This window comes from Mus musculus, chromosome 16, assembly GCF_000001635.26.
Source record: "Mus musculus strain C57BL/6J chromosome 16, GRCm38.p6 C57BL/6J".
NCBI lineage: Eukaryota > Metazoa > Chordata > Mammalia > Rodentia > Muridae > Mus > Mus musculus.
The window spans coordinates 44878232-44890269 of NC_000082.6; the positions used below are offsets into that span (position 1 = coordinate 44878232).

The 12038-nt window shown below is 41.1% G+C and overlaps 1 protein-coding gene across 1 annotated transcript in view; it reads left to right on the forward strand.

The window, feature by feature from the left end:
• The window catches only part of Cd200r2 (Cd200 receptor 2), a 48744-nt gene that overhangs the window by 11135 nt on the left and 25571 nt on the right, over positions 1–12038 (forward strand). The gene's annotated exons all lie outside the window — the stretch shown is intronic.

A 12038-nucleotide genomic window follows, 5' to 3' on the forward strand; every position in this document is an offset into this window, starting at 1 on the left:
TATCCCCTTTCCTAGTTTCCCCTCAGAAAATCTTCTATCCCCCCCAACTCCCCAACCCACCCACTCCTGCTTCCTGGCCCTGGCATTCCCCTATACTGGGACATAGAACCTTCCCAGGACTAAGAGCCTCTCCTCCCATGGACGACCTACTAGGCCATCCTCCATATGCAGGTAGGGTGTGAGTCCCTCAGTTTGTTTTCTTTGATTGGTGGTTTAGTCCAAGGTGGTCTGGGGGTACTAGCTAGTTCATATTGTTGTTCCTCCTAGGGGGCTGCAAGCCCCTTCAGCTCCTTGGGTCCTTTCTCTAGCTTCCTCATTGGGGACCCTGTGCTCTGTCTAACGAATGACTGTGAGCATCCACTTCTGTATTAGTCAGGCACTGGCAGAGCCTCTCAGGAGAGAGCTATATCCGGATCATGTCAGCAGGCTCTTGGCATCTTCCATAGTGTCTGTGTGGTGGTTGTTTATGGGATAGAAACCCAGTTGGGGCTGTCTTCGGATGGTCATTCCTTCAGTCTCTGCTTCCAACTTTGTCTCTGTAACTTGTTCAAGGGGTATTTTGTTCCCCATTCTAAGAAGGATCAAAGTATCTACACTTTGGTCTTCTTTCTTCTTGAGGTTCATGTGTTTTGCAAATTCTATCTTGGGTATTCTGAACTTCTGGGCTAATATCCACTTCTCAGTGAGTGCATATCATTCATGTTATTTTGTAATTGTATTTTTGTAATTACTCAAGAACACCTCCAGATCCATCCATGTCTCTAAGCATTTCATAAATTCATTGTTTTTAATAGCGGAGAAGTACACCATTGTGTAAATGTACCACATTTTCTGTATCCACTTCTCTGTTGAGAGACATCTAGGATCTTTCTAGCTTCTGGCTATTATAAATAAGGCTGCTATGAACATAGTGGAGCATGTGTCCTTATTACATATTGGAGAATCTTCTGGGTACATGCCCAGCAGTGGTACTGCTGGATCTTCCAGTAGAACTATGGGCAATTTTCTGAGAAACCGATAACCTGATTTCCAGAGTGGTTGTACCAGCTTGCATTTCCACCAGCAATGGAGGAGTGTTCCTTGCTCTTCACATCCTTACCAGCATCTGCTGTCACATGAATTTTTGATCTTAGCCATTCTGACTGGTGAGGTGGAATCTCAGGGTTGTTTTGATTTGCATTTCCCTGATGATTAGGGATGTTGAACATTTTTTTTTTTAGGTGCTTCTCAGTCATTCAGTATTCCTCAGTTGAGAGTTCTTTGTTTAGTTTTTTGTCCATTTTTTAATATGGGTATTTGGTTTTCTGGAGTAAAGCTTCTTGAGTTCTTTGTATATAATGGAGATTAGCACCTTATTGAATTTATGATTGGTAAAGATCTTTTCCCTTTGCCTTACAAAAGCTTTGCGATTTTATGAGGACCCATTTGTCAATTCTTGATCTTACAGCACAAGCCATTGGTGTTCTATTCAGGAATCTTTCCCCTGTGCCCATATCTTCGAGGTTCTTCCCCACTTTCTCCTGAATAAGTTTCAGTGTCTCTGCTTTTATGTGGAGTTCCTTGATCCACTTAGACTTGAGCTTTGTACAAGGAGATAAAAATGGATCAATTCCCATTCTTCTACATGCTAACTGCCACTTGAGCCAGCACCATTTGTTGAAGATGCTGTTATCTTTCCATTGGATGGTTTTAGCTCTCTTGTTAAAGATCAAGTGTCATAGGTGTGTGGGTTCATTTCTGGGTCTTCAGTTCTTTTCCATTGATCTACCTGTCTGTCTCTGTGACAGTGCCATGCAGTTTTTATCACAATTATTGTAGTACAGCTTGAGGTCAGGCATGGTGATTCCACCAGAGATTCTTTTATCATTGAGAATACTTTTTGCTCTCCTAGTTTTTGTTATTACAGATGAATTTGCAAATTGCTCTTTCTAACTCAGTGAAGAATTGAATTAGAATTTTGATGGGGATTGCTTTGATTCTGTAGATTGCTTTCGGCAAGATAACCATTTTGACTATGTTAATCCTGTCAATCCATGAGCGTGAGAGATCTTTCTGTCTTCTGAGATCTTCTTCCAATTCTTTCTTGAAGGACTTGACATTCTTATCATACAGACTTTTCATTTCTAGGTTAGAGTCACACCAAGGTACTTTATATTATTTATGACTATTGTGAAGGGTGTTGTTTCCCTAATTTCTTTCTCAGCCTGTTTATCCTTTGTGTAGAGAAAGGCCATTGATTTGTTTGAGTTAAGTTTAAATCCAGGTACTTCACTGAAACTGTTTATCAGGTTTAAGAATTCTATGGTGGAATTTCTGGGGTCACTTATGTATACTATCATATCATCTGCAAATAGTGATATTTTGACTCCTTCCTTTCCAATTTCTATCCCCTTGATCTCTTTTTCTTGACTAATTGCTCTGGCTAGGAATTCAAGTACTATATTGAATACGTAGGGAGAAAGTGGGCAGCCTTGTGTAGTCTGATTTTAGTGGGATTGCTTCCAGTTTCTCACCATTTAGTTTGATGTTGGCTACTGGTTTGCTGTATATTGCTCTCATTGTGTTTAGGTATGGGCCTTGAATTTCTGATCTTTCCAAGACTTTTATCATGAAGGGTTGTTGGATTTTGTCGAATACATTCTCAGCATCTAATGAAATGATCACGTGGTTTTTTGTCTTTAAGTTTGTTTATATAGTGAATTACGTTGATGGATTTCTGTATATTGAACCATCCCTGCATCCCCGGGATAAAGCCTACTTGATCATGATGGATGATTGTTTTGATGTGTTCTTGGATTCAGTTAGCAAGGATTTTACTGAGTATTTTTGCATCGATATTCATAAAGGGGATAGATCTGAAGTTCTCTTTCTTGGTTGGATCTTTCTGTGGTTTAGGTATCAGAGTAATTGTGGCTTCATAGAATGCATGGGTAGAGTACCTTCTGTTTCTATTTTGTGCAATAGTTTGAGGAGTATTGGTATTAGGTCCTCTTTGAAGGTCTGATAGAACTCTTCACTAAACCCATCTGTTCCTGTGTTTTTCTTTTGGTTGGGAGACTATTAATGGCTGTTTTTATTTCTTTAGGGGATATGAGACTGTTTAGATAGTAATTCTGATCCTGATTTAACTTTGGCACCTGGTATCTGTCTAGGAAATTGTTCATTTCATCCAGATTTTCCAGTTTTGTTGAGTATAGGCTTTTGTAGTAGGATCTGATTTTTTTGATTTCCTCAGATTCTGTTGTTATTTGTCCATTTTCTTTTCTGATTTTGTTAATTAGGATACTGCCCTTGTGCCCTATAGTTTGTTTGACTAGGGGTTTATCTATCTTGTTGATTTTCTCAAAGAACCAGCTCCTGGTTTGGATGATTCTTGTATATCTCTTTTTTTTTCCCACTTGGTTGATATCAGCCCTGAGTTTGATTATTTCCTGCTGTCTACTCCTCTTGGGTGAATTTGCTTCCTTTTGTTCTAAAGCTGTCAGGTGTGCTGTTAAGCTGCTAGTGTGTGCTAGCTCCTGCTTCTTTTTGGAGGTTCTCATAGCTATGAGCTTTACTCTTAGTATTCCTTTCATTGTGTTGCCTGAGTTTGGGAATGTAGTGGCTTCATTTTCATTAAACTTTTAAAAGTCTTTAATTTCTTTCTTTATTTCTTCCTTGACTGAGTTATCATTGAGTAGGTTGTTGTTCAGCTTCCACGTGTATGTGGGTTTTCTATTATTTATGTTGTTATTGAAGATCAGCCCTAGTCCGTGGTGATCTGATAGGGTGCATGGGATTATTTCAATATTTTTGTATCTGCCAAGGCCTGTTTGGTGACCAATTATATGGTCAATTTTGGAGAAGGTACCATGAGGTGCTGAGAAGAAGGTATATCCTTTTGTTTTAGGATAAAATGTTTTATGGATATCTGTTAATCCATTTGTTTCATAACTTCTCTTCGTTTCACTGTGTCTCTGTTTAGTTTCTGTTCCCTGGATCTGTCCATTGATAAGAATAGGTTGTTGAAGTCTCCCACTATTATTTTGTGAGATGGAGTGTGTGCCTTGAGTTTTAGCATACTTTCTTTAATGAATGTGGATGCCCTTGCATTTGGAGCATAGATGTTCATAATTGAGAGTTGATCTTGGTAAATTTTATCTTTGATGTGTAAGAAGTGTCCCTCCTTATCTTTTTTGAGAACTTTAGGTTGATAGTCAATTTTATTTGATATTAGAATGGCTACTCCAGCTTGTTTCTTGGGACCATTTGCTTGGAAAATTGTTTTCCAGCCTTTTATTCTAAGGTAGTGCTTGTCTTTGTCCCTGAGGTGGGTTTCTTGTATGCAACAAAAAGTTGGGTATTGTTTATATAACCAGTCTGTTAGTCTATGTCTTTTTATTGGGGAATTGAGTCCATTGATATTAAGAGATATTAAGGAAAAGTCGCCGTTGCTTCTTGTTATTTTTTTTTTCCATTTTTAATTAGGTATTTAGCTCATTTGCATTTCCAATGCTATACCAAAAGTCCCCCATACCCACCCACCCCCACTCCCCTACCCACCCACTCCCCCTTTTTGGCCCTGGCGTTCCCCTGTACTGGGGCATATAAAGTTTGCGTGTCCAATGGGCCTCTCTTTCCAGTGATGGCCGACTAGGCCATCTTTTGATACATATGCAGCTAGAGTCAAGAGCTCCGGGGTACTGGTTAGTTCATAATGTTGTTCCACCGATAGGGTTGCAGATCCCTTTAGCTTCTTGGGTACTTTCTCTAGCTCCTCCATTGGGAGCCCTGTGATCCCTCCATTAGCTGACTATGAGCATCCACTTCTGTGTTTGCTAGGCCCCGGCATAGTCTCACAAGAGACAGCTACATCTGGGTCCTTTCGATAAAATCTTGCTAGTGTATACAATGGTGTCAGCGTTTGGATGCTGATTATGGGGTGGATCCCTGGATATGGCAGTCTCTACATGGTCCATCCTTTCATCTCAGCTCCAAACTTTGTCTCTGTAACTCCTTCCATGGGTGTTTTGTCCCCACTTCTAAGGAGGGGCATAGTGTCCACACTTCAGTCTTCATTTTTCTTGAGTTTCATGTGTTTAAGAAATTGTATCTTATATCTTGGGTATCCTAGGTTTTGGGCTAATATCCACTTATCAGTGAGTACATATTGTGTGAGTTCCTTTGTGAATCTGTTACCTCACTCAGGATGATGCCCTCTGGGTCCATCCATTTGGCTAGGAATTTCATAAATTCATTCTTTTTAATAGCTGAGTAGTACTCCATTGTGTAGATGTACCACATTTTCTGTATCCATTCCTCTGTTGAGGGGCATCTGGGTTCTTTCCAGCTTCTGGCTATTATAAATAAGGCTGCTATGAACATAGTGGAGCATGTGTCCTTCTTACCCGTTGGGGCATCTTCTGGATATATGTCCAGGAGAGGTATTGCTGGATCCTTCGGTAGTACTATGTCCAATTTTCTGAGGAACCGCCAGACTGATTTCCAGAGTGGTTGTATAAGCCTGCAATCCCACCAACAATGGAGGAGTGTTCCTCTTTCTCCACATCCATGCCAGCATCTGCTGTCACCTGAATTTTTGATCTTAGCCATTCTGACTGGTGTGAGGTGGAATCTCAGGGTTGTTTTGATTTGCATTTCCCTGATGATTAAGGATGTTGAACATTTTTTCAGGTGCTTCTCTGCCATTCGGTACTCCTCAGGTGAGAATTCTTTGTTCAGTTCTGAGCCCCATTTTTTAATGGGGTTGTTTGATTTTCTGAAGTCCACCTTCTTGAGTTCTTTATATATGTTGGATATTAGTCCCCTATCTGATTTAGGATAGGTAAAGATCCTTTCCCAATCTGTTGGTGGTCTTTTTGTCTTATTGACGGTGTCTTTTGCCTTGCAGAAACTTTGGAGTTTCATTAGGTCCCATTTGTCAATTCTCTATCTTACAGCACAAGCCATTGCTGTTCTTTTCAGGAAGCTTCTTGTTATTTTTGTTGCTAGAGTTGGAATTCTATTCATGTGGCTATCTTCTTTATGTTTGTTGAAAGATTACTGTCTTGACTTTTCTCGAGCTTATTTTCCATCTTTTTGTTGAAGCTCTCCATTTATTATCATTTTAAGGGCTGGATTTGTAGATACATATTGTGTGAATTTGGTTTGGTCATGTAATATCTTGATTTCTCCATCTATGGTAATTGAGAGGTGTTCTTGGTATAGTAGCTTGGGCTGGCATTTGTGTTCTCTTAGGGTCTATATGAGATCTTCCCAGTATCTTCTGGCTTTCATAGTTTCTGGGGAGAAGTCAGGTGTAATTCTGATAAGTCTGCTTTTATAGGTTACTTGACCTTTTTCCCTTACTGCTTTTAATATTTTTCTTTGTTTTGTGCATTTGGTGTTTTGATTATTATGTGCTGGGAGGAATTTCTTTTCTGTTCCAGTCTATTTGGAGTCCTATAGGCTTCTTGTATGTTCATGATATCTTTTTCTTTAGGTTGGAGAAGTCTTCTTCTATAATTTTGTTGAGGATATTTACTGGCCCTTTTAGTTGGAAATCTTCCTTCACATCTATACCTAATATGGATTGGTTTGGTCTTCTTCCAGGATGTTTTGCGTTAGGATCTTTTTGCATTTCACATTTTCTTTAATTGTTGTGTCAGTCTTTTCTATGGTATCTTCTGCACCTGAGATTCTCTCTTCTATCTCTTGTATTCTGTTGGTTATTTTTGCATCAATAGCTCCTGATTTTCTATTTCCAGAGTGGTCTCCTTTTGTGATTTCTTTATTGTTTCTACTTCCATATTTAGATCTTAGATTTTTTTCAATTCTTTCACCTGATTAGATGTGTTCTCTTTTAATTATTTAAGGGAGTTATTTATTTTCTTCCTATATTCCTGATCATCATCATGAGAAGTGACTTTAGATCCATATCTTGCTTTTCTGGTGTGATGGTGTATCCAGAACTTGCTATGGTGGGAGAGTTTGGTTGTGATGATGCCAAGTAACCTTGGTTTCTGTGGTTCAGTTCTTATGCTTTCCTCCTGCCATCTAATTATCTCAAGTGCACACTGCCTTCAGTATATCTGATTTTATCCTGTCCTTCCTGTAATCCCAGTTGATTCAGTTTTCCTCAGAGTCTGGCTTTCTTTGTAATCCTGTGATTCTGGGATCCTGTGAATCTGAGATTCTGGGTGTGTCAAAGTTCTTGGCAGTCAAGCTTCCTCTGAGACCCCGAGACCATGGTGTGACCAAGCTCCTGGGATGCTGAGATCCCGGAATACTAAGATCCTGGGCGTGTTATAGCGCCTGGAAGTGGTACCTCTTCTGGGGACCATGGGGCTGTCTGCTGTGTTTGAAATCAAGATAGACCAGAACTGACCAGAAGAAACCAGAGCAGCTGGTTAGGTGGGTTTCCTGTGTCCCTGCTCCTGCTGGCACAGGCCCCTCATGGTTGTTTTGGAACAGATGTTGCGTTCCACTCACCAGTGGTCCTAAGATCCTGCGTGTGCTAGGGCACCTGATGTGTGGAGAGTTCTCGGGGACTGTGGGTCTATCTGCTGAGTTTGTGCCTAAAGTGGCCCAGGGCTAGCACTGACCTGAAGGATGTCAAATGCTTCTTTAGCATCTCCTGGTAATGACTTTCCCCCTTAACCTTAACCTTCCATCCCTAAGACAAATCCCACTGGTCATATTGTATGATTTTTTTTTATAAACTCTTGAACTTGATTGGCTAATAATTTGGTACAGTTTTAATTCTTGGGCTTCTAACTACTGATTTCTGGAATTACATATATAAGTTACCTTGTCCAGATCCATACATTGCTATGGATTGAACTCAGGGCTTTGTGAATGCTAGGCTCCATCTACATCCTTAACTCTGATGGCTATTTTTTTTAAGCACAGAGTCATAGTGCCATTTCTAAATATAATATAATGTATATAGATTTTTGTTTATTAAAGAATCTCAATCTCTTGTTGCTTTCTATATTTTGGCAATTATGATGGAAGCTAATTTACATTATTTTGAAAAGAATTCTTTGTTTTTAATTGTGAATTTCACATCATGTACAGCAGTTCCCTCACTTCTCTGTCCCCTCAGATTCACCTTTTGTCCTAGCACCTTCCCCCTCCAAAATGTAACACACACACACACACACACACACACACACACACACACACACTCATACACCACCACTATATTCATCACCACCAGTAGCAGCAGCAGCAGCAAAACAAAGCAGCTCATTTTGGATGAAATAAATAAATAGATACATATCTTATTTTGGAAGCTCTAGTATGTCACAGTGTGTTCCACAGTACATCTCTCTGTCTACACACCTTCACTTGCAAATATTCATTGCAATGAGTCATTGGTCTGGGTTGAGATCTCTGGCTTCTGTGACACCATCAATACTGGATCCTCTTCAGAATTCTTCCTGGTTATACTGTTGTTGCCCTGTGTCATGGAGATTCTGCAGCATTAGAACAGCAGGACTGGCCCTATCACTAATCCCAACTGTTTGTAGATGATATAGATTTGGAGTGGGCTAATTCAGAGTGCTGGATCTGTGCCTGGGTGGTAGCTGAGCTGGTCAGCCCACTGGATCTCCCTTACCCAAACCACCAGGGGACTGTCTACAACCTTGCTCTAGCTAGGCCACCCATTACTGCCATCAGCAGGAAGCAGGGTCATCTTTCCTGCTCTCATGCCCTCAGGGTCAGCTTACCCTCCCCCAGGCCTCCAGAGCCAGCTCCACCACTGCCTAGTCAAGGGCCCACTCTCCGAAGTGCTGCAGAAGGTGACAGATTAGGACAGCTCTCCTCTCACACCCTCAGGGCTGGCTAACCCGTGCCTTCACCATCAAGGCCGGCTCTACTGTGCAACCCAGGTGAGTTGCAGGGTCCACTCTCCCAAATGCTGCGGCAAGGGGCAGGAACAGCTCACCTGCTTTCATGATCCTGGGGTCAACTCTTTTGACTGTCTGAATTAGCAAGGAATGAGAGGGCAGATGACACTCACCTCCCTATGCCACCTTCTGTCAGAGGAGTGGTGGGGCCTGCTCTCCTGCACTTTCACCCTCAGAGTTGGCTCATTTGCACCCCATCCAACAGGGCCAGCTCAATTGTGCTGCCCAGAAAATGTGAAAGACCTGCTCTCCCAAGTTCTGTAGGTGGTTAGTGTCAGGGCTAACTCTCCTGAGCTCATGACCCTGTGGGCAGCCTTCCTGACTGCTAGAGGAGCAAGGGGTAGAGGTGGAGAGCACCACTTCTGAACCAATGCCATTCCATGGCAGACGAGTGGCAGTGTCAGCTCTCCCACAACGATGCCACCAGGACCAGCTCCACTGGGTTGCCTGGGTGAGGTGCAAAACCTACTCTCCCCCAAGTGCTGTTTAGGCTAACTCTTCAGATCAATGTGGCCAGTGAGGGGTGAAGTCAGTTATGTACGGGCCCTGGACATCTACATGGTCCCTAGTGGCTGCCTAGAACATGGACATCCCAGTGTTCTCTAATAGAAATATGAGCCATGTACATTGATGCATAGTCCTGCCTCAGCACTGCTGCATAGCCACAAACTCAGACATGGCCCACAGTGGCAGCTTAGGCTGAGATTTCACCATGGTCCCAGGTGGCAGGGCTGGCCACTCACAACAGGCTGCTCTACTCCATGCTCAAGTTTTCAGTTCCATCTCTCTCCATGATGCTCAAGTTGCTCCTTTCCTCTTTCTCCTCCATCTGGCCACCAAATTGTGGCCAACTTGCACATTGTGAAGGTTCCCATAGCAGGCTAGCAGGCCACTGGGTGATATTCTCCATCCATGCTGCCTGGTTTGCCAGCAAACAGGTGGGTGTCCATTGTCTGCCTGTGCTGTGTGCTGGAAGGCAGGTCTGTGGGTGGCATGGTAGTCAACAGGTCTCTGTCTGTCTTCCTTCTCCTATGCTGTGACTCTTGGATTTGTTTGGATTGGATTTTTATGAATGCTAGACATAAGACAGCATCAGCCACCAAGCCAGGCCTCAACCTAGGATAAAGAAAGGACTGCCATCTGCTCTGCTCCTGACTGATAGAAGAACAACACTGCCATGAAGGTGTCTCTGCCCATTGTAGGTGATGGGGTGTAGAGGGGGAAGGGGTTAATTTACATTCTTCTCAGCAATGTGTGAGGGCACTCTTTTCTTTATCATTATTTACATGTATTGTGATTGTTATACTTTCCTATTTGTTTAATTAAAATTTTTATTTGATTAAAATGTTATTACACTATTTCTACCTTCCCTACCTTCAGCCTGTAATTATTTTCTGAGTAATGTGAGATTTAATCTCACTATATTTTTAATTTGCATTTCCCTGATGGCTAGGAATAATCACATGTTATGTGTTCATTTTTCATTTGTGCTCATTTTTGAGAACTGTGTATTCACTTCATTAACTTACTCATTAATTGGGCTATTTGTTTTTTTGTTACTTAAATGAACCTTCTGTATATTCTGTCTATTTGTCTGCTATCAGATATATAGTTAGTAAAGGTTTCTCTCCCATTCGGTAGGCTGTCTTTTAACTCAGGTGTTACCTTTGCTGTATAGAAACGTCTGAACTTAATGAAATCTCTTGCCAATGGTTGGCCTTATTTCCTGAGTGACTACCACATTTGTATATTGATATATCTTGAATGAATATTTACTAAGACACTAAAGTCTTGTTTACTTGTTACTTGTATACCTTGAATGTTTCTTCCACTTTTACCTCTAATAGCATTAGGAGGTTTAGATCTCATATTAATATCTTTGTTCCATTTGGAATTTATTCCTATATGAATGAGAGATAGGAATCTGTTTTCATTCATCTATATATGGATATCCAATTTTCACAACATGATTTGTTACAGTTACCTTCCTCCAATGCATATATTTTAGCATCTTTGTTAAAAATCAGGTGGTTCATCTTCACAAAATGGTGGTCAGGCACAATTGCTAAAGACAAAACCTATGTACCTCATGGAGCATGGAGAAGTTGGGCTGCTGCCTACCTAGATACTTCATCCCTACTGACTATTGTTCATGGTACTGGAAGGTACTCTACATACTACCATAGGAAAAAGGTAACATTTCTAAATGGGATTTCTCCATCAAATCCCTCTTTCCAAGGCTCGAGAAAGTCTGCTGAAGAGAGGACAGAAAAATATTAAGAGTCAGTGGGGATGGAAGATGCCAAAGAAATAAAGCCTTCTAGGCACAGGTTTAAGCCAGATGGAGTCCCAGTCACCACTGGACAGGAAAACGGGACAGAGGCCCAACTCTAACCCAGAAGCTGTCTCCAACTGATAACTGCTCACAAAGGAAAGGAGTCTCAATGAGTATGTAACTACACTTAAGGACAGTACCATGCCAGCAATAGATGGTCAACACAAAATGGGATCAATGATATTTTTGGAGGCATTTTGTGTCATAATGCTTTGTCTGGGCATTTTGTCCCTTATATGTCTATATTTATACATTATACTTTCTGGTTTGGTGTTTTTAATGGGATTTCCATGCATGAGAATGTGTGTTTCTGGATCTACACGTGCTCCTTGTGGTTTTTTCTCCTTTTTGTTTTTGTTTTTGTTTTGTTTTTCAAGACAGGGTTTCTCTGTAGCCCTGGCTGTCCTGGAACTCACTTTGTAGACCAGGCTGGTCACAAACTCAGAAATCCATGTGCCTCTGCCTTCCAAGTGCTGGGATTAAAGGCATGTGCCACCACTCCCCGTGGTTGTTTCTCCTTTTGTCCCCTGTTTGTTTTCTGTTTATCTTATTTCATTATTATTTTTTAGATATCTGTTATTTGTTTTCAAATGAGAGAAATCAAGAAAGGATGTGGATTTGGGTAGGTGTGGAGGATATAGGAAGAGATAGGCAAAAGAAACCACAATTATAATCTATTTTATAAAAGAATCTATTTTCAATTAAAATCAAGCAGCCATAACTTTGTGGTTTATAATGCACCTTCTATTCTGAAGAAAGGAAAGAAAGAAGAAATGTCTTCCTCCCTCATCAGTCCCTCCCCTTCCCAG